At 37.6% G+C, this 24,109-nt stretch overlaps 1 protein-coding gene across 17 annotated transcripts in view; it reads left to right on the forward strand.

Annotated features, from left to right (window-relative positions):
- LOC107505903 (LIM domain containing preferred translocation partner in lipoma) overlaps positions 1–24,109 on the forward strand; it is a 607,668-nt gene that overhangs the window by 167,227 nt on the left and 416,332 nt on the right. Inside the window, exon 4 of one of the 17 annotated variants that reach the window (XM_016136312.2) lies at positions 11,433–11,472. The exons of the other annotated variants lie outside the window; for them this stretch is intronic. The gene's annotated coding sequence lies outside the window, so the exon portion shown is untranslated. The remainder of the gene's footprint in view (positions 1–11,432; positions 11,473–24,109) is intronic. 17 annotated transcript variants of the gene reach the window in all.

Below are 24,109 nucleotides of genomic sequence, written 5' to 3' on the forward strand. Positions count from 1 at the left end.
CTGTTGATGTGGTTATGTCAATGCATCTTCAGGAGCAGTGTGACTGGTGAGCCCCCTGTTGTCACTAGGAAACTGTTGGAAACTGTAGGTCAGGACACATACAGTGGACATTTAAGATCAAGAGGGGTGTTTAAATAGCCTCTAATCTTGTTTGGGGGCTGAGGATACTGAGGCTCATTGAGTGGAAGTGACTTGCTCAAGGTTACGGAGTGAAGTAGGGTTAAGGCTGGGACAGGAACTCAGGTCTCCTGGTACACAGTCCTCTAATGTTCCAGTTGTACCACACTTACTCCTGCCTGTGGGCTCTTTTCAGTCCAGAAGGCTGTGGATTGAGGTGAGCCAGGCCTGGGGACATTGCTGTCCCTAGGGATGAGCCGAGGAGGTAAAGAGAGGCAGAGGAGTGGAAGAGAGGGAGAGGAGTGGAATGCAGAGTAAAGAATGAGGAAATGAGGGTGAGTTGTAGATGGTGTGGGGGTGATAGATTCCCAGAGTAAATGCCCAAGGTGTCAGTCGGCTGTGCCCATCTGCAGAGATTCTTTCCTATCAGATTCCACAGATGGGTTCTCTGAGAAGTAGATGCTTAAAGGGGCAGGAGAAAAATAATGTCATGTTCTCTATTGCTCTGAACACTTTTCTGACATCATGTAAGACTTGTTATTAAACTATCATATGAGCCATTGTCAGCACCAATTTTTTTTCTTTTTTTGTACTTTATAGTGTTAAGTGTTCTTCAGGCAGTTCATATGTGAAATGCTCTCTCTTCCACAAGGTTACAGGGTCCTAGGGCAAAAATTGTGACCTAGATGGACTTTCCTCCCTTCCTTTGTCCTCTCTCCTTCCCTCCCCACCGCCTTTCAATTATGGCACCTGGCATAAATCTAAATCACAGATGATGAGCACCGAGTAAATTTTTGTTAGTTGAACAGAGTTAAATTCAGGTGACCTCTTAAAATGTTTATTAATTGACAGTAAAAGTTGGCAAATTATGATTTGGGGGAACAACATTCTCGCCAGTTTGGATTCTATAGGATTTCTTGTACATTCATAGTTAATTTTGATAAAACCCAGTATGCTATCCAGTATTATCCTCATTTTACAATGAAGAAACAAAAGTCAAGTGAGCTGCTTAAATTCATTTCAAGTAATAAATAATGGAGATTGATTTGCATCTGGGTCTTCTATTTTCAAATATTGTCAGGTTACTTCTACTCTTCTTCACTACTTATGCAAGGGACACTGTTCCATAGACAGAGATTCAGCCTTCTATCGAGGAGGATAAGGTTATAATCTACCCCCTTACAAGTTTGTAAAAATAATTATGAGGACTCAGGTTCAAACAGTGACTTATTATAATGCTTTGGACAACAATTTAACTGACTTTTTTCATTAAGCCGCGGGAAAAACAGTGCAGTATTCTTTAATTTGCTTAGTTTGAAATAAACTTCAAAAGTGTATAAGACTCTTTTAACTTTTAGTAAATTCGGATGCATCCAGTATATGGGGAAATGAGGCTGCTGCCCTAAATGAATTGACTAATCCAGCTAATAACAAAATCAGACCACTTTTTTTATGGTTACTAAAGAAAGACATGAGAATTTTTGAATGTTACAGCTAAATCCTAGATTTTAGTCGATATGATGTTTTATAGGTTTTCCTCAATATTTACCATATTCATTACATGATATCTATTATGCTTTTCTAACTTTTATATGATTGGGATGAGTTCGATAACATTTCTGCATCCTTTCTGAAAAAAACATAAGTGTGGAACAGTTGTTTGTTTGTTTGTTTGTTTGTCTTTTTAAAACTTATGTGCTCAGGAAGAATATCGCTGCCTAATTTAAATTTTAGTACACAGTCAAAGCTTATTTGTAGTGAGTATAATATCTTGATATATATAGATCTTGCATTTCCTTTTTGTATCTAACTTTTCAGGTGTTTAAGGAGGAGGATGAGTTGAATAATAATGATATAATGCCCAGAGAAGAAACACATAAGACAAATATACTTTTGGGTCTATTCTGGAGAGAGAGAGAGAGACAGAGAGAGAGAGAGAGAGAGACAGAGAGAGAGAGAGAGAGAGAGAGAGAGAGACAGAGAGAGAGAGAAATTACCTTTTAGTTTTTTTATAAAGCTATATTTTGAAAGTATATAATAACTTTGAAATTACCAATGGAAAAATTGAAATAGAAACTTGGATGTTCATGGGATGGATATTTTATCTTTTGTTTTAGAGTTGTAGGTAAAGTGAAAAGTTAGAAAATGGTATTGTTTGGTATCAGACGGGAATCAAACATATTTTCTCTGGGAAGAAAGTTTGTCTTGGGAATCTGAGTGTTCTTGCAAGCTTTCCAAATTTCTTCCATCCCCATTGATGTCCATACTTTGTTTAATTCAGTTGAATAATTTTACTCTGAACAATAGCTTAGAGAACATGCTATTTACTATAAGAAATGCTCATACACACTAAATAAAGAAAAAGAAAAAAAACAAAACATAGCACTTCACACCTTTCTTGCGTGTTTGAAGCAGCCTTTCATGTTTTAGAATTCCATATGTGTGTCTCCGTTCCTCTGAGTGGATTGGGCGCTCCCTGAAGACAAGAGAAATGATTCATGTATGTTTGTGACTGTGATTTTGTGAACTCAGGTACAGTAAATTGAAACAACTTTTATAACATCTTTTGCTTGGAGTTGACAGGCTTATTCAGAATCTTGTTAGAAGTCATGCTTTTACTTTTGAAATCCTTCTGCTTCATAGACTTTCTGTGGAATGAAGAAACATTGTCCATCTGCCTACTTACAAGAGAAATGGGTAGTTTAGAAGTGCAATAGCCTGTTTACATACTAGCCTACACTGTCACTGTAGGAAAAGGTTTCATATATTCTAAAATGTTTCAGAGCTAGGAAAAATATACACATGTAATATATAGAGTGCATATATATGTACATATATATGATCTGTTCCTTGTCACAATATTTTCCCCAATGTGCTATTTACAGTAATGAATCAAAATGTCAGTTTTAAAAATATGAAGTGTCATAGTGTTCCCACGTTGCAGGAAAGTTTGATGTGACAGTTTGTTAATCATATGACTATTATATCAAATGTGTCTCACAATGTTTTTTGCTCAATGCTCTTTCTTGTAAGCTCTTCACACTTTTTTAGTGAATTCCTAGTTCAAGTTACTAACCCAGGGAACACATTTAGGTTACGTGTCTCCCACACCTCACACAAATGCTGCTGTGTTTTTCTGTACTTAGAACTGAATAGATTTCACATCATTTTTGAGTGGTTTGATTTTGTGCCTGACACATTTATGTATAGTAGCTGAAAGAAAAATTTCTCTTATGTATTTTGTTGTTTTCACTACAGAACCATCACATGAATCTTTAACATATAGAATAGATGTTTTGTGTTTCTCCAAGTTGGGGTTCCCAAGGTTTAATTTAGATGTCCTTATTTGCTATTGCATACTTCTTAACTTTGGGGACATTTAAAAATTTTGCTTGGCATGTTGATTATACCAACTTCTTTATCTTACTAAAAGGGCAGAATCATAGAACATAAATATTTTGTTTTGACAAAGACAGTGTGGTTTCTTGCAGGAGAATATATGGCTGTGCTACTTACCATCTCTGAATCCATGAACCATACATGATCTTTGGTCCTTAGTTTCCTCTGAAGAATTGTCAAGATTGAAATTAGATTAGATCACTGAATTTTTAAACTGGTACTTTAAGGAGCCCCAGGGTTCCAGGTGGATATATAGCCTCAGATGTGGGGTGTGGACCAAGTGGTGAGGACGCTGGGTCCTTCTGCTTGAGCAGTCTTTACTCTCAGATTTGTTTTAATTTGGTTTTATATATTATTCTATTTAGCTAGAAGACCAACTTGCTTGAGAGACCAACTTTCCTGCTTACATCACTACTCTACTAAATGATCTAGAGCCAGCATTCTCTGAGTATGGCTCATTTCCTGAGAGTTTATAGTGGGCAACCACATCAACAGATCTTGGTTGCTCTGGCCTCAGATTCTTCCTGTGCGTGCATGAGGCCTCCATGGAGGTCTTTTCAGTGGCAAAGTATTCTCCATACTGAGGTTTAAGGGAAAGGCTACCGAGATCCCATCTATGTCTGATTTTTATCCTGGCATCTTTTCAGTCTTAGTAAACTTACTTTCCAATTTAGCAGATTTCAAGTCAGCAAAGACAATTATTTAGAACAAATATAGACACAGGAAGATATCACAGTTTTGGCAGGTACTTCATCTGCTTTTGGTCAAGGATATGAATGCTATTCTTTACATGAGAGAGTTTTAGCCAGTTTGGCAAGGAGGGTAGACCCCTAGCACTTGAAAGTTTAATTAATCTATCACTTTCTCCTTCCCTCTACCTCATACACACATAACCATTACCACCTTGATCCACCGTGCAGAGCATATCCCTGTGTATATCCTCTAGAATGATGGGGCAGGAAAATAAAAAATGAATTACAAATCAAGGCAGAGACTGTAAGAATGACCAATGATGAAGGAAGATGAATTAGTAACACTACAGAAAAGCCTTCAGGTATGAACAGTATAAAATCAAATTGGAGAAAATGTTTTTCAATGATTAAAAAAAAAACATATCTTAAAGATAGGAGAGAGGATTAATGTCTATTTTGCTAGATGCAAAAGCATCATTTTCAAAGTTTTTCAGGAATCAAATTATGGGATTAGTTTGATTTAACTTTTTTAATAGCTGAAATCCTGAGGGGAGAGAATGGTCAAGTCTGTAGTTTTGTGCATGACACTTTCTTATCGTGAAATGCCCCTCTGGTAACAAATCTCATAAAAACACTGTGAGTTCAGAAGCAGTTGCTGAGTGCTGAGACAGAATGCTCTTTTATTGAGTCACATATCAGCCACCGGGGATGCACCTGTGTTTATTGGGGTTGGGGGAAGGATGACCAAAAATACATATATAGGAAAATGAGAAGAAAACTCAGGAGCAATTCCTGGCTTGTTCCCTAAAGAAGTTGGTGAGGTGAGGCAATACATTCTAAACAAATGTTGAACTGTAGAAATAGTTTTAAATCAGACAGGAAGCATTCTGTATATGGTATTGGTTAAAGTAGAGTGGTCTAATAGATTGTTGGGTTGGAGGGATTGATACGAAGACAAACCAAAACAAAACCCAACACTTTGCTGTCTTATTTGTTTAGGTATTTTACTTTTACACTGACTTTCTTCTGCCTCATTTTTCTCCTTGCTAAAATGTTAGGACCTTGAGTTCAGAGCCATGTGTGTCTTCTCTGTTTCCCAGTTGCCCAGGGTCACACCTGGCTCATTTATGAACTCGAGAAATATTTTCTAAATGGATGAGTGATAGCATTACTGAGGGAAGAAATGTGACATAAATTTGGAAAATTTTGAACTGGCTACTTCTAAACTCCCTGGGACTTTTACTAAATGCTTATCGAGTTAGGGCTTATTCTGCACACTTTGCATCATTAACTCACTTAGTCCTCTAAGGAAGGTACCATTATTACCATTATTTTACTCATGGAAAATTGAGATTTAGGGACTTTATACAACTTCCTCGAAGTCACTTGGTTTATAAAAGGTAAAGCCAGGACTTGAACTCAGGTAGTGTAACTCCAGCCACTGCTCTTTTAATTACTAAGCTACATTGTCTTCATACAGTTAGTATATTCCTTCCTGATTTACCTCCCAGGATGTCATGAGGCTGAAACAAGATGATAGGTGTGAAAGTATTAGGATAAGGGTAAACCAACTGTTGAAGGTGAGACAGCACACAGCTAAAGGTCAGAGAAGAAAAAGGAATGATCGTTTCCAACTGAGGCGGAGGGTAGGAGATCAAGGAAGGCTTCCTGGGGGAAGTGACATTTAAATTGGCCTTGATGGGTGGAATATTGGTACAGGGAGATGCTTCCTAAACAAAAGGAATGACCCATGGAATAGAGGTACCAGTGTGCAGGGCAGTGAAAAAGAAAGTACTAGTTCATTGAATGCTAATTAGTTTAGCATCCTTTCCAAAACAGTATGCATTGAGGAATAGGGAGAGAAAGGGGCTGGTGAGTAGGGTAGTGAATGGGAAGATAAAAAAGTTTACCAAAAAAACACATCACAATCTTTCTGGGAATTGACTTTATGCAAATAGATGGTCCCTGTCTTACCTAAATCATGCTTTGACTCATCATTTTCTTATTCATGGTCCTTAAGTACTAGTCCAAGGACCCATTAGTCGAGAAAGAGTGGTCACATAGCCTGAAAAGTGGTGCGTGCTCTGAAGCCCTCTTAGATATTGACAGGGTACATTAGCATGCTAAATCTTTCAGGAAGTCCTGTGGGACAGAAATCAGCTTTCTTTTATCTGACTCTGAAACTTTGTTTTTTCCTTTGAGCAACACTAGTCAGCATGTCCTAGAAGTCATACTTCAGTAGACCTTCAGCCAAACCGGCTGGACTGATTTGTGTCCACTTTCCAGCAGATCATTTAAGAGTAGAACTAGATCCATTCTCAGGGTAACTAAAAGCTGCATTTTGAAAGAAGAAGTTAGAGCACTTGCCTGTGGAAATTGTTATGTGTCATTTAGAAACAAAGCTGTGCCCAAGATAAACTTGAGAACCTTCAGCCCCACTGAAAAAGTAAGAATGAGAAGCAGGAAGTGAAGGAGCCTTAGGTCTTGAAATGGAATGTGTCTAAGTGTGATAGTTACCAACCACAGGAACCCCTCCAGCAAGCTGCACTGTGAACATTATGAGAAAACCTGTTAAAGTCAGCAGCTTACTACTAGTCTCAGAGAGGGCTCAATATCTTTTTCATCCTTTCACCTGGCATTGGTCTGAGTGGAAAAGAAGGCAGTGGATTGTATTGAGTGTCTACTCCATGTTGGACACTATGTTAGAAGCCATTGCTTAATCTCCTCAATAGTCTGACTGTGTCAGGATTATTAATCTCTTCTTTTATAGATGAAAAGCTGACTCCCAGGGTGCCTCTCTGGTCAGAGGAGGTCATGTTTTACCTCTCCGATCTGTACCATTTTGAACTGGGTCACATAGCAGGAGGTGAGCTGCGGGAGAGTGAGCGAAGCTTCATCTGCGTTTGCAGCCGCCCCCAAGTGCTAGCATCACCATCTCAGCTCCACTTCAGATCATCGTGCATTAGATTCTCATAGGAACTCAGGTCCCTGGTGCCAAAAAAGGTTGGGGACCGCTGCTCTATGTCGTAACAGAGATTCTCCCCTGAAGAACCTCTGAACCCCGTGTGACCTCTAGTCTTGAATTGCATGTTGATCTTGTTCTTTATGTCTGTATGCTTTCTCTCCTTAAGATTCAAAACTTGGGTCTGAATGATTCTAGAGTCCATGTGCCACCTGTGTTCAGCATTCTCTATAGTAACTTTTTAGACTTAGTCCTTTAACAGGGTACCTCCTCTCTAGCCTATTGTTCTAGACCTTCTTTGCTGACATATTTTGAGTTTTCTGGATTCTGAGTCATCTTGTTTCTAATTTTCCCACCTCCTAGAACATAACTACTACCATTTTGTTCTTTGGCCGGCTCGTCTTTTAACTTTCAAACATCACTTTTGAACTCGTCATGCATTGGAATCACCAGGGGAATCCCACCCTCAGAAATTATGGTCCAGTAGGTCTGAGAACATAGTGTGGGAGAATTTGTACTTCTAACAAACTCCTAGATGATTCTGAAACTGTCAGTTTGTGGGCTTGCTTTGATGAGTACAATTTAAAGTACAGTTCAGGACCCCTGTTTTCCAGGAAACTGAACTATCTTAACCCAGAGTTCTCCCTCCTACCCTCCATACCTTCTTTTTTTCTTTTCTTCTTTTTTCATTTCTTCTTTTTTCTTTTCTTTTTTCTTTTCTTCTATTTCTTTTTCTTCTCTTCTCTTCTCTCCTCTCTTCCCCTCCCTTCCCCTCCCTTTCCCTTCACTTCCTCTCCTTTCCTCTCTTTTCCCTCTCTTTTCTATTCTTATGGAACCTATCCGATACCCTGTATAAATTAGGTAACTTTTCATTTATGTGAAAGTCTCATGGGCTACATTATCAACTTCTTGTGCCTGGTTAAACACTCTAGGTGAGAGACAACTTTGTGTAAATGAACACACTTCCGGATGGAGAACCTTGAATCCTGAATTTACCATCCTGCCAGACCCTCATATGAGCTGCGTGTTTTGGGGAAAATCACATCTTGAGTTGAATTTCCTCATCTCTAAAATAATTATTCAATTAGCCTTTGCTGCAGAAACTTATGGAAAAGATTAAATTGGACAGTGGATATATAAAGCGCTATACAAATGTAATGATGTTCATAGGACATTATATTTTATTTTATTTTTTTTACTTTTTGTATAGTTGATTCATTCATTTTATTATTAGTAGTTTTCAATGCGATGTGGAGTGGAGGGTGGGCCGAAGGATTGCTGAGATTTCAGGAAAGCTCTTTTAGGTTCCTGGGAAGGATTTTCACAACAACAGTTGTGAGCCTGTGCTCAGGTCGGAAAAGCAACATTATATTTATATTGTGTTTTTTCTCCAGGTAGACCATGATAGTGATTATGAAAATTGTGTTCATAATCTGTTCCTCTCATTAAACCTGAGAAGAACAATTAAATATTAATAGTAGTTATCATGTACAGGATTTGTAGGGTGTTTGCTAGTGGGTAAATTTATAAATCCTTAAAATTTTGTTTATTATAACAAGAATATCAACAAAAGGAAATGCCCTCTTCTAGATTTTCTTAAGAAAATACATCTATTTTTTCTTAAATGGCTACTATGCAAAGTCTAGCTCTGGCACTGAGGAAAAAAAATAGGGTTAAACGTAATTTCATCTTCAATGGAGTTCGTAATTCAATGGGAGACACAAACACATAAATAACTGGTTGTTTGGCACAGCGAAACTACCTAGGTGATGAAGGACAGGTACAACAAGTGTGCCGTGGGAATCAGAGGGAGGTTTCAGTGGGTGTGCAAATGAGGCCGGGGGGTCCCTGAAGGAGGCAGTATTTTGACATATATTTAAGAACTGAAAGGATTTCAGCAAATGAACCTTCGATAGGAACATGCCAGTTGAAGAAACAGTATGTTAATACTCCAGGCATTGCCTATTGTGTTTTCTGGTTGAAATTATGGGAAAAGTACCGATACATAGAAATATGAGAATATCTCCTTTGAAGATACCCTGCTGAGATTCTGGTCCATCTGACTATGCTTATTTTAGTTCCTTCAGTACATTTGGCCCCTTCTTTACAGGATAGTTCTTTTCACCACTTCCTTTTTTGAGTTTTCTTTCCTGGTCATTAGCTTCTCTCTTCTGCAAAGTGAGGTCACCCTCACTGTCACATTCCTTTAGATCTCCTCTTTCTCCTGTCCCCAGGTATTTAAAACCCTCGTCTGCCCTATACTCTTCTGTTCTTGTTTTGATTTCCAGTATTAACAATAGCCTCTTTTTTTTATTTCCATGAGTTGATTAGAGCAACATGTTTGCAATATTGAGACAATGATTTTCTCTTTTCCAGGCTCCAGATCATCAAGCCCATAATGCCAACTCTAGTCCGTACTTATATGCTTATAGTACCTATCGTGGCTGAGAGGAGATAGGTCACAGTGAAAGGAAACAGGTTATTAAAATCTGCTGGAATGAAACATCAGGTGCCAGGCTTGTCTGAGAATGAAGTGTAGACTTTACATTCTGTGGCAGGCATGTTAGAAGCTTTTGATGTTCAAAGCCTTACGTTTTGATACTTATAATAATGTAATATAAGTTCATATCAACTGAATCCAGGCAATTTTGCCATCCACTACATTATTAATTCCAGATGGGAAAATTCATTAGGACTCAAAAATTGTTTGAGGCCCAACTGTTTCTTAAATTATTATTACAATTATTATCTATTTATTTTTTTTTTATAACTGATGGGAAGGGGAATTTAACAGCTGTGTGATTAGCAGGGCATGAAATTAAAAATGTTTTGTACAGAGTCAAGAGGTTGTTTACTACAGAATTCTTCAACTGAAAATTAAGTATCATTAAGATTGGCCACAAGATGCTCTCTTTCACCATTTAAGTCCAATTTTTCACATCCAGTTCTTTGCTAAAAAAGGCCTTTAACCTTTTCTAGAAGGAAAATGCTGGCCAAATCATCACAAAGCGTTTCTAATGTTAACAGCCCAGGTACCAACCACATTTCTGTCACTCACAAAATAACAGTGCAACTGGAAGTTCAGCTTCACAGCTCTGAGCAAAGAATAAGTTCCCATTTGAGGAAGTCAGGTGAACTAGAAAAGGCCACGGCTTTAGTTTTCGTCTTTCAACCTCCAGAATTTGCACCATTCCATGAATGCAGGTTCAGACGTCTAGAATGTGAACATGTATCACATTCTTTTACTTGTATGATGTCGCTTTTTGGGTCGTTTTGCAAATGTTCTCCTTTGAGTGGGTTGTAGATAGTACACATGTCCCTCTTTGTCTTTTTAAAAGTGATGTATTGTTCTCTATGTGAAGATCTTTATTACACATTTGACATGAACTTGCTTACCTTCGAGCCTGGAATCCTTAATCTATCCCTGTCTTCTTATATAATAGAGTTTTTCCTGTTTGATAGTTATTGATACACGTGTATGAGTTCCTTAGACAGATTTTATCTTTATATTAATAGAATTCAGCCAGACCCAGTCACTGCCCTTAAGGGATTTTTTTTTTTTTTTTTTTTTTTTGGTTGAGAGAGAGTGGGTTTGGTGACAGTGAATAGACTAGAGATATTTCCAATAAAAGTTAATATATTTAAATAGTATCTCTAAATACTCAGAGCTATAGTTAAGAGGTTAGTGGTCATCAGAGGAGCGAGACATTACTTTAGTTTGGATTGGAGGCAAATGTGGAGAAAATGAAGGAAGTCTTCCTGGAAGAGTTGGGGTTTGATCTGGAACCTGAACTCTAGGTAGAATTTGACCTAGTAGAATTCTAGGAGAAAAAGCCTTCCCAGGCTAAGTGAAGAGTGTCTGCTGCACTTGATTTTTTGCACATTTCCCTCATACTGCTCTCTGGCCACCATCCAGGCCCTTTGGAGAGCTGTTATTGCAGGTGGGGCCTCAGTTGGAGATCTAGGGAGTATGTGAGCAAGGCTTTCAGAGTCTTTAGGTTTATATGTAAAAAATGGGCAGAGGAGCCAGCCCCCTGGTGCAATCTAATAAGCGTATTGTAAAGGGAGTTTGTTTTTATGTGATGGTATGAGAGAGGAAGAATAAGAGAGACAAAGGCAGTAAATGTTGGATGTTTATAGAGGGATTATAACGAAGCCTAGTGAGTGCTCTTTATTTTTTCTCTTAAATCACTTTTAAAGGTGACATAAATGCTTTATTATTATTATTATCAAAGTGTCACTTTTTCTCATCTTTTTCTTAGGAGCCAGTATTAAAATCACTTTTGTCTTCTGTTCTTAAAGGTGAGTCTGGGTGAGTTTAGGCAAGAGTATATTTCCTGGAATACATTATATGCTGGCAATAGATCTGAGTGTTTAAATACCTTTCCTATAGAAGAGAGTCATTACGAGTCAGGATGCTACTGGCAACCTGCGGGGTTTTGTTGAGTTTGTTTCAACACTGTGGCTGCCCCACCTTAGTTCTCTGCCATGTCAAGGGGTTTTTAAATTTACTGTCACTTTTAGCAAGTGACCTGATGAGGCACTGTAATGTGCATGTTGCTGGCCAAACATTATGTTGCCTGGCTGCAAAGTAACAAGATTGAAGTTTCAGTCAATATTCTGAACATGAACTTGCAAATAGAGTTATCCAAGCAAACCCTTTGTGGGGTGCTGATCTGGCACAGGGAACACTTGCTTCTAAGTTGCTGCCTTTGCTTAAAATGTCCTTAGAATTGCCTTCAGAGATAGTGATGAGCCACCCCCAAAAGTCAGAATTATGGGATGTGAGACCATGAAATCCACTTACCTCATTCTGAATGTGAGAAAACTGAGGCCTGGGACAAATATAGATGTAGGCAGCAGTCTTTCCCTTGGATAGGGGCAGCATCCATTCTCAATTACCCCGTCAGCTTTCTGCCCAACGTCTTCTCATTGTCTCTCTGCCTTAAAGAAAATTGATTTTGAGTTAAGACTATGAATAACTCAAAAGATAAAGAGAGAAAAAGATAGAGAGGGGGTATAAAAGTTCCACCTAGCACTGCCAAATATTAGAGAGCGTATCTGTAGTATAGGGAGAACATAGCCCTCCTGGGATGGGGCTTCTTCTGTATTACAAAAAAAAGTCTCCAGAAATAGAAATTACTTTGTCAAAGCTTTCAGTTGGTTATTGTTGTATTTATTATAAAATCTGGTGTAGATAAAAATAGAATTTAACATGCAAGTTCCTAATTGGATAGTAGAGCTTACTTTTCATGGATGGGGATGTTGTCATAGATAAAGCTATGTCCTTGTCATAATAATCCATTGTCATTTTCATAGCAGTTTTTTCTAAAGTGTGCACCATAGAATACTAGCTCTACAAATGGTCAAATTAGTTTGGGAATCAGTTGTTATTATAGCAACCCGTTTTTAAGGTTCTCCTTGAATATTTAGCAAGATTAATGTTGAGAAATCCTATAGGTAAAAACAATAACCACAACATTCCTTTTTGTTATGTTAAATTTACATTTTGTCAAATTTATTTTATAATGAAACCATTTTGTGGATGATTTCCCAGTCTTGTGTTCTGTGGAACATTCTTTGGATAGCATTGCTTTATTGTTAAAATTCTTCAGGTTTGCATCTGTCAGCTTATAATAATCTTGTATGAAATATAAAGTTATTAGGGTAAACTGTAGACCTCTAACTGCCTTCTCTTCTACATAGAAGAAATTGAAGATTTATTTCAGGATCAAACACTTTTCAAACGAAATGTTGTTGGGAGAAAAAAAAGACACACACACATTTTAGAGCCTAATAATTGTAGAAAGAAGACAGTGTTGTACTAGCCAAACCCAATTTTCTGAATTAGGGCTTTAACTGGGAGAGTCGTTCCTGAAAATAGCTTGTTTTTAAGCAAAACTTTGTTGGCTTTTGGTGGTAGACTTTTTCACCATAGAAACCATGAATATGGGTGATTTTAAACTGTGGCATGTTTCTTGCATTCAAAACCAGGGCTTGTGGAGGAAACAAACACTTTCTTTAACTTTTCTGAAATAGTTGGCTTGACCATCATGACTTTTTTTTTTTTTTTAGGATATTAGCTTTTTTCTTTTAAGCAGGAAGGGTCCTTGTTTATCTCGTCCAAGCCCACACTTGACAAATGAGAAAATAGAGGCCCAGAAGGCTTTAGGAACCTTTCCAAATCTCTCTACTAGTGACAAAACCAGAAAACTAAAATCAAGGTCTCTCACTTATGCGTTCAGTACTTTTTTTATTGTACACTCTGTTAAAAAGAAAGGAGTTAACTGCTTTTCTTGATTATAGTTGGTAGGTCGATAGATACATGCATGCATGCATACATAGATGGTAGATGAAAGCACATAATTAAAAACTCCTTTGCCCTCAAGGTAAGAAGACCCTCCATGAGCCCCTCACTATCTCCCTTTCAGAAGGATTTCACTCATCTCAGGCCAGTTTTTTGTTATTGTTCACTTGAGAAATGATTTACTTTAATGGAAGAGGTATGTGTGAAAGAGGGGGTCACGCCCCACATTTTATCTCTCTGTCTTATTTCAGGCTGAGAGAGTCACTATTGCAAGGCAGCGATTATAATTTTCAACATAAGAAGAACTGGCACATCACCAAGAGCTTGAGGGATATGGCTTAGTTATTCATCACTGTGTGGTTATTTCTCTTCCTTTCCCTCCCTCTTTCTTGCAGCTTCACCCTTTCTTCTCTTTCTCCATTGCCCATGTCTTCGGCAGTCTGTCTCTCTCCATGGACTGTAAGGAAAGCTAAGATCCAAGGAAGATATTCCTTCTGTTAGACTGAACCTAGTTGTAACAGATGCCAAATAAAATGCTTATGTCTCTGAGTTTCTTCCTTTACATAGAACAATTTATCAAGTGACAGATCAGGGGAAATTCCCTATTCAAAAGATGCTACAGAATCTGTAGTCTTTTGCTACCTGTATCTGTGGTGTAGTGTCATGTGAAAGGAAGTGCGGTAATCTCAGTAATGGGAAATGAAGGTTCTGAACTGCACTTCTCTGCCAATTAGCTGTGGAATCCTGGGAAAACTAAGGGACCTCACACGGTCTTATTTGACCCAGTTTCTTCATTTGTGTTTGCAGAATCAAGATCCTGGAGTTGTCGTGTGGTGTAAATGAAATGATTGATATAAAAAGGGTTTATAAACTACAAAGTATCATATAAATGTGTGGCGGGCATTATAATATCAATAATCATAGCAAATGCATACACACCACTACTTTTGAGCCAGGTACCATTTTAAGAACTGTACATCTATTAGCTCACTTAATTCTGACAGCAGCTCTTTGTGTTAGAGAATAGCGCTGGTCATCATGGATCACCAGGCCTGGCTACTGTCCTGGATAAGCCGGTGATTTACTCTACAGTCCCTTCCCTTCCCTGAGCCTGAGTGGTACTCTTTATAAAAGAAACATTGCACTCCAGTTGAATGTAAGGGCCTTGCTGTTCTGGCATTTGTGAGGGGCAATTTTTTGCCCCTCACAGGCTTAGTCACTGTGTATTAATCAGAGCTTGCATTTAAATTGAGGGCTGTTAGGACGCACATGAGCACAGAGAGTTCATATAACTTTCCTAAGCCTGCAGAGCTATTGAGTCGTGGAGCCAGGCAGGATTCAAACCCTGCTTAGTGCCCTGGAATGATGGCTGTTAGATTTAGAGAACTCTCCAGAGATCCCAGGTGTGTCACATTGTCAGACTCCCATGTAATCAGCATCATAATTTTCATTTAGCTCTTTAGGTTTTGATAGTGGTTGTCATTTAATACCACAATTAGATTCTTTGCATCTTGATTGCAGGTTTTCAGTACTGGAATGTGTATTTCCAATGTCTTAAGCAGGGTTTGGCACGTGGCACTAGTGTCCCCATGTATGTGCCTGGTTTGTTTTCTGCCCAAACTTTAGATCCTTTGAACCCCTCAGGAGACCTGTCATTGGCATCTACCAAAACTGTTTGGCAGCATGACCTTTTTACATCAAAAACCCCTGGAGGAGGCTGCCATGGTGCAACTCTAGACAAGTCTCCACTGGGAAGACACGTTTCAATTTGCAGCCCTTTTGTTTTCTGCATGGCATGTTCACTCCAACTTAATTCTACTAGAGTCTTTTGCCTGTTTCAGCTTTATTTTTTGCTTTGCCATTATTTTATTTTTCGACAGGCCTGGTTTTCTTGGGTTCTGCTTGGAGGTAACACAAGGTTTGTAGCCCAGTCGCAGCTGAGAAAGAGTCACACCCATTGAAATTGGGTAAAAATTGACTTTTGGAGCCCAAGGAAATTGACATAAATCTTAGACCACGGACATCTTTCATCTCTGACTCTGCCTTCCTTCTTTGTGTGGTGCTGTTCCAAGATCTCTTATTGGGACCAGCTTTCCTGGAGGGTTGCCTTTAACTCCTAATCCACTCGGTATGTGTATTTACCATTAATGCACCATGAATAGCCTCTCCGATCCTCATAATTAATCCACTATGGAGTTCATTTATTCATTCATCTACAAAAGGATTATTTGATATAACCTATCAGACACAGCCAGGCACAGGGGATACCAAAGTGAATTAGACACAATCCCTGCTTTCAAAGATTTAATACTCTAAGTGGGGTGGGGGAAGAACTCATTAATTCAATCAAAAACTAGTTCTTGAGTGCCCACCATGGCCAGGTATAAGACCCTTAATAAGAACTATAGAAACCAGGCAGACACAAACCTCATCGCAGGGCTTCTGGTCCAGGAGTGACAACCACCATATTCATAGTTTAACAGACAATTATGTAATTATGGCTATGATAGGTACCACAAAAGAAAAGTACAGGATGCTGTGGGAATAGTAGACCATTTTTTTTCTTTCTTTTCTTTTTTTTTTTCTGGCCTAGCTTGTGGGGAAACGTATGTTTCTCAAAGAAGTGGAGTTAGTGAGGCGAAGACAGGCACAGGAGAGTAGGATTGGACATTAACTCCTCTGAGGTCACAAATGATCAGTGCTCAGCTCAAGTGTTGGGGAAGCTGAGAGAGAAATTTCCAAAATTGGGTCGATGATACAACTTCTTTCAGTGTTTTCTTGCTGTTCCGTCTGTAAGTGGTGGACTTTCATAGGATCAAGACCTCTTTTAGTGATTGTAAATTAACTTAAGACGAAACTGTTTTTCCTTACTACCTACATGTGTTAAAATAACTCACTATATTTCACAGGCACATCCACAGTCCTTGAATCCAATTAGTAAGAAAAACGCGTTTCATGTCATTGTTAAGTAACACAAAAATAAACAACTGGTAAAGAAAAACCCACATATGAATGCCTTGAGCATTTTGCTGGAATCTGGGAGTGTTTTGTTGGAAGGATTGGTTTCAGACTTTTTTTTTTTTTTTTTCCCGTTCTGTACATATTTACATATTTACTGAGGGTACCTCCATGGATTACATCTTTTACTGGACTGTCGGAGGTGAGAAGAAGGGTACAGGCGGAGCTGCTGCTTACTGCCATTCGGATTATGTCCTGCTTGAAGGCAGGAGAGCAAGTGGGATTCAAATTCTGTTCTCCCTCCACTTGCCAAGCCAAAACCAAGTGGATTTTTCTAATGTACACAAAACAACCTAATAACAGTTAGCAGAGGCCTGGTAATGGAAATATCTGACAACAGGTTTCTCTTTCTCTGAAAGCACTTATAGTTTAGTAGGGGATGCAGACATGGGAATAACTAAACAATTATGTTGCCAGCCAGAATGAAATATGTTGACCAGAGGTGCAAAAAACAACTGAGGAAGCTTGATTAAAGGATTTTAACTCTGACAGAATGGGGAGAATAAATTTATATAGCATTTGAAGAACCTAGTTGGATGGGTAAGTTTTTGCTTTTTAATAATAGCTGTACTGAGATATAATTTATATATCATATAGTTAATTGTTTTAAAGTATACAATTCAGTGGGTTTTATTATGTTCACAGTGTTGTACAACCATCACTAAAATCAATTTGGGAATGTTTTTGTCACCTCGGAAAGAAACCCCATACCCATTGGCAGTCTCTCCTTATTTCCCCTAAACCTCCTTCACCTCCCCATAGCAGCCACTAAACTACTTTCTGCTCTTTAGATTTTCCTATTCTGGAGGACATTTCATACAAATGGAATCAAACACTATGTTCTCCTTTGTGACTTTCACTTATAATATTTTCCAGTTTCATCCATGCTGTAAAATGATGTGTAGTTTTTTGTTTACTGGCGAATAGAAGGAAGTTCACTCCAGAATGGTGCATTATAGTGAGCTAAGAGAATGACCTTCATAAAAAATTATGGGCTATGATTTTAGGCAGAGTCGGGCCTTTGGGGGGTTCTATGGGAAATGTAGTTGCAAATATAATTTGATAGCAGATTATGAAGATTAGGAATAAACTTGAACTTTTTTGATTATACAGATGCCTTTAAAAGGAGAGTAATATAACCTGATGTGTATAATTTGGAAAAAAAATGATAATTAAAATGGTAAGGTTATCTTGCTTGGTATTAGAGAGCCAGATGTGAAATCAAGAAAACCTAATTCCTAAGTACTATTTCCTCATATTTCATGGCCTCTTACTTTTTATGTTTGTTAGCTTGAGTAAGTAAAAAAGAGCACAAGTGACTTTTTTTTATTATAATTATTTTTAAAATATTAGAAATGTGAAAAATAAATCTTTATAGGTCATCATTAAAAATTTTATTATTTGGGCACTTGAGATGAGGCAGCCTTTTCACGGTAAACCCTACTGTATATGTTTTATTACAGCATAAAGAAATAGGACATTTTTCATTGCATTTGGTTGCCTCTTTAGGACCTTGTATTGTGCTGTTTTCGATACTGAGTCTATGTTAGTTCATGCTGCCGTAACAAAATACCATAGATAAAAAAGTTTTTCCCATTTTTTGGAGGCTGGAAATCTGAAAACAGGGTGCCGATATTGTCAAGTTCTGGTGAGATCTCTTTTTCTGGCTTGTAGAAAGCCACCATCTCATCGTATACTCAAGATAGTGAGGGGAAAGAGAGCAAGCTCTCTGGTGTCTTTTCCTGTAAGGGCACTAATTTCATCATCAGGTCCCTACCCTCATGAACTCATCAAAACCTAATCACCTCCCCAAAACCACATCTCCAAATATCATCACATTAGAGGTCAGGCTTCAGTGTATAAATTTTAGGGGGACACAATTCAATTAATAGCAGAGTCTTGTTTGTTTTGATTTCCTTTGGACTCGTGGCCTTAGATGTGTTTCTAATATTCATTTGACAGATTCCTGGCAATCAAATGGAAGTCATAAGTATCCCAGTGTAGTTGACCTATGTTTGCTTCTCTTGCACCCTACAGGTATCACTTATTTCTTGTTTCGGAGCTGCTCATGTCACAGGCTTTTGCAAGAGGAGGGATTTTAGAGGATATCTGGTTCAAGAGCTGTTAAATTAAGGGTTAGTGGTCCATGAGCTTCCTGAGATGGTTTGCATAATTCCTTTCTCACACCGGCCCCATGAGATTCCCAAGTGGTTTGTATCCCTCCAAAAAGGAAGACTCACTTATATAATGATATTGATCTCCTTACTTACATTATTAATTCTTTACAACTGATCTCAGTGATTTGGAAACTGAGTCCTACAGTAGTTAAGCCAACTTACCCAAGGTCACAGAGCTAGTAGGTGACAGGACCTAGATTCAGACCCTGCAGTCTGATGTCAGAGACTGTGCTCCTCACAGTTATGCCTTCTTAACCGCATGCCCTTTGCATTACTTTGTTCAGCCGTTTTTAAACTCTGGACTTGAGTGATCCTCTTTTAATAAATGGATACTAGAGACCAAGAGAGAAGTGAAACATGTCCAAGATGGTGCTGTGATTAAAGACACATAGCCGTCAACATGTGACTGTAACAAAAACAACCCAGTCAGATAATGAGACTTTAACACATATTTTAAAATTAAATTATAAATGCTCCTTTTTGACCATTGGTTCTGCCACTGACCTTCCTTGCCCTTCCCTTTGTTTTTATTTCTTTTTCTCCTTTTCTCTTCCTCTGTCTTTTCCTCTCTCCTGTTCGTGCCTTCCGCCAACAAGCATTACTGAGCACATACCTCATTCAGAGATAAAATGGAATTATTAGTAATGGAGTATTTAGTGTTCCTAAAATGGTTTATGGTCAGGGATCTTGTGGATTATTCTGCTCTTCTGTGGTCAACACCTCTTTATCTTACAAGGTTCTCAATGAAACTGCCACAAGTGAAACAATCTTGAAGGAAAGCAAATTACCTGAAGCCAGTGCCTTACCCCCATATACCTTAAGTTCCCTGATTTCTGATTTTGGGGACTGATTGGTGTCATTTATTTGAACAGGCAATACTGAAGGAAATCCACTTTTATGTGGACATGGAATAGAATGAGAATTATTTTAGCTTTCCATATTTGAGAGTTTTGCAATCGAATAACTGAATGTTCAAGGCTGGAGTTTAGAAGAAAGGTCAGGACTAGAGTTGGGAACTGTCAAAATATAATGAAAGCATAGAAATAGATGAGATGGCTCAAGGAACTTTTGAAGGGAGTGAAAAAGCCCTTATTTCTCCTTTTCTTTTAGAGTATGGTACCTATTTCAAGTTCCATTCTCCCAGATAGCCCTTAATAATCCAGACTAACCTAGGCCATGTTCGCTAGTAACTCCTGTAAATCCCCTTTTGTCATTTAATTGTGTATTTATCCAGGTCACTTATTAAAGCTGGAAGGGAGGTGGTGGCACAATACACTGGAAGTCATGTTTATTTAGAAATTAGTAGATCTCTTTTGCGAGTTTAGGCTTTATTATTTGCTATTTGTGTGATTGATTGATGGACTGATTTTCTTGCAAAATCAGTACAGGTCTATAAATCGAAGTTAATGATATTGTCTGTTCTGTCTAACAGAGTTGGCATTCGCTTTTTGACTATGATAATGGATGTGAAAGCTCTTTACAAAGACTCTAAATAAATTACATTTTCCCACGTTTAAATAGAGTAATTATGTTGTTTGTTTTATGTAAATGGCTATAAATTCAGAAGACCTGGAGTATATGTGTCTTTGAATTTATAACCATTTGTTCTCTTTTAGTTTCTCAGTATCTAAAATAATGAATGCTATATGTATTAGATGTTCATGTGCATGATTATAATTAGAGTGTTATTTTTTTCTTTTGCTTCTTTTGAGGGGGGATTTTTTTTGTTGTTGTTGTTGTCATTATAACATTTTTAAAAAAGAGTTTTTCTTAGAAGTTAGGGGGATGTTAACTTCTTAACCCATTTCCTGTTTGCCCTGAGAATACTCTCTGGTGGTGCTTGCAGCTGCCGCATTTACCCCAAGATTAGTCACGAATTACAGTCCTAACCTTACCCCCCAAATTTGCCACGAAATAGCTTGCTTTTATTATTATTTTCACATCACTCTAGTATATCGATAGTCTTTGGGAACAAATGATGTTCTTTGTGTAGCATTCTATTTTTAGTAGTGGTATTTCCATTTACAAAATATAGTAATTCTCATTGCTGAAAATGTCATCCTAGAAAATGTAGCATTCCTATGCATGTCATTAAATTAATGCTGGCAGTGAGCTGCACTTTTTCTAAATGGGAAAAGGCTTAAAGAGTTTCTTCTTTGACTTCCCTGGTCCCTTCTCATTTGTCTTACCTTTTGCCCATGAGCCATCCTCCCGCCATCTAAGAGCCTCTTGATACTCTTACTGTTTTTTAGCAATGATGATGTTAGTGTTTCTATTGACACTTAAAACCCTGTTGGGACATAGGATTCAGTTGCCTCATAGAACACTAACTCCCAGAGAGGGCCTATGTATATTTGATTCAAGTAAGTGTGGGTGCTGGTTTAGGAACAGTACTCATCCTGTGCCTTCCACTGAGCCTTACTGGTATTTAGCTTCTTCTCACCATTTAGAATTTTGGTATTTTTGTTTGTTTGTTTTTAGTTTTTAGGATGAAATCACTGACTTGGGTCACATGTTAAAATTTTATGAGGGTTCTATTTTTAAATCTAATTCCATTCTATTATGGCTCAAATTGCACTGTCTTTGTCACATTTGTTCCTAGGCAATAATCAGGGATGACACCAGACAGAAAATATTTTGCCATGTATTAGTGGAAAATTTAGTATGTTTGTTTTAACATGTTGAATGTAGATAGTATGGACACACAGAATCCATTTTAATTGATTGGTAAATATTATTCTCAATTTTCTCTACTTTCTCTTCATCTCCCCAGCATGGTTTGCTACAAATAGGTGTGCATTTTGTTTAATAAAATGTATTTTCTTTACTAGGTGCTGTGTAAGATGCTTTATGTCTTGAAACTCTGATTCATGAGTAGTTCTTGCCCTTAAGGAGCTTTACATCTGGTAGAAGAGACAGACATGTTCGCAGGATGGTTCTAATAATCATTGGGTTAAGAAACTTTCAACATTAAAGACACAAATGTCTGTATTAGGAGTATGTGAGAAGAAAAGATTAAACTTGAGGGAGGGCTCTCAGGACGTTGCCAATGTACTCATCTTTCATTGTATATTAACTCCCAAATTCCTTTTCCCTGTCTAAGGTGATTTTTCTTTTGTACTAAAAATTTTACCTGGCTTCTGCCTCATCCCAACTCCCAGTATGCTTTTTTTCAGAACGTGAACTAAAAAAAAAGGATATGAGAGATGATTGGCGATTGATGATCTCAACGTTCAGAAAACCATAGAAATTAGGGAGAAAGGCCTGTAGCATATCAGAATACAGGGAACTATCTCACCAATCACTGGAGGTGGTTTCTCAGACTCTTGGAAAAATGTGCCTTCGGTAGACAATGTTTAAATCATAGTGTGTGTACATACTCACGTGTGCACACACACAGTCTCTTTGCTCTATTAACCATTTATTTCTGACTGTCTTTTATTTGATGATTTCTTTTACCTTGTTCCTTTCTAAATATTACCTCCACTGGGAACTAATTAGAATCCCTCAAAATTCAAAGAACATTGGAATACATGTGGGCTCCAAATATTATCTTTAGGCATTATAGAATATTAGAAACTAATTACAGTTATCCATTGTGTATATAGATATCTAAACAACTCTTTTGTCAAATGTGTAGTCAGGCTGCAGTGAGAAAAGTCAAGGAAATAGTTCTCATTAGCTTTGGATTTTGAAGGAATTTTCTCCCCTAGAGTAATAACACAGCACGTGGAGACTTTGTAAGTTCTAAAGTGAACGTGCAGAGCCAAAGTTTATCTTCATATTAAACTAATGCTTAACCTAGCACTAAAATTGCTTTATGACTTTATGTGGAAAAGACTGTTTCTACAAAGGTAATCTTTTGTAGAAAAGACATACTTTGATGCCCTCTATTCTTTAAATAGCCATATTTAGAAAATAAATTTAATTCAAACTCCAGCACATCAAAGCGTTTCGTAGGATTTTTAAAGCTGTCTCTTTCTTAGAGTGAACATTGCTATTTTCATGTACTTATTTATGATATATAAAAATATTAAAACGACCTCAGAGTTGGTTTGCTCTTAGAAAAATAACAACACACAATGCTGTATAGAAAAGAGTACTTCCTCTCAGGTCTGGAGGCATGGGTTCTAGTCCCCATGCTGCCTGGGACTTGATCTGTAGAGCTCTGAAATGTCAGTTCACATGCCTGAGCCTAATTTTTGTCCCTTTTAACAACAAAAGAATTGCAAATCTAAGACCTGGAAGGCACCTAAAATTGGTCCCCACTTTTTAAACAAATTGTATAAATAATATTGCAACATTGTGTCAAGCTCAGAACTTTTGGCAGCAAAAAATATCACCCAAAATTCCACCACCTAGGTACAGGGGCTATCTATCATTTTTGCAAAGTATTCCCTTCCAATCTTTAGCTATTAGCATAAATTACCATGTATCATTTGGCATCATACATTAAGCATTTTCTACATTACCGCATATTCTTGAATGATTACAATTTTAATATCTGTTTAATATTTCATCGAGTGGTTATACCATATCTTAATTATTTAATTGTTCTTATATATTGCTCTGATTAACATTTTTATATATAAATGTAACTTAGTCCGTTAAAAATCTTGAATATGATGTTGGAGGGTTGAGATAAAAGGGTAAGACTTTAATGTTTTATGGTTATTCAAATCCACTAACGACTTGTGTTCCAACAGGGATGTTTCTCTAACTCTGCAGCAGGAATGTGTGAGTCAGTAAGTCAGCATCTCCTAATTCTGCCAGTGTTCAGTGTTAGATTCTTTTTTTTTTTTTTTTTTGGTATTAGCATTTCTTTGGTTACTGTAAGGTTAAACATGTCTCCTCACGTCTCATTTCTAGTTATATTTTGTATATGGCATTTGAAAATAAATACTTTGCAGTCTTTGGGAAGCTATTCACAGCAAGATGAAGAGTAAATATTTTAATGAGAATTGTGCATGGCTTGTATAAAGAGGTTCTAGAACTTTTTGAGTCATATGAAGGACCCGTTGAATAAATTGAAAGACATACCTTTTTCCTAAATGGAACTATAAAGGTCGTTAAGTAGTTATTTTTCCCTATGTTTCATGTCATCTCAGGACAACTCCCAAGTTGGTTGTTCTTGAATTTTAACAACAACAAGAGATCTAAAATTTTCTTGATAAAAAAAAACAGGCAAAATAGCTAGGAGAAATTTGAAAAACAAGAGTAGTGAGGAACAGGGACCAGCTGGCCAGATGCTAAAGTACATTATAAAGCAACCCTGACTGCAATGGTGAGGTGTTGGTGAAGGACTGGATGGGGACCATTGCAGTAACATAACCCGCCCAGAAACAGAGCAACTGCCTTGGAATTAAATACGCAATAAAGAGACCACCTCTAAACATTCTGAAAAGGAAGGATTGTTCTAATAGTATCGGGATAATTG

The sequence above is a fragment of the Rousettus aegyptiacus genome, unplaced genomic scaffold, assembly GCF_014176215.1.
Source record: "Rousettus aegyptiacus isolate mRouAeg1 unplaced genomic scaffold, mRouAeg1.p scaffold_m13_p_4, whole genome shotgun sequence".
Classification (NCBI taxonomy): domain Eukaryota; kingdom Metazoa; phylum Chordata; class Mammalia; order Chiroptera; family Pteropodidae; genus Rousettus; species Rousettus aegyptiacus.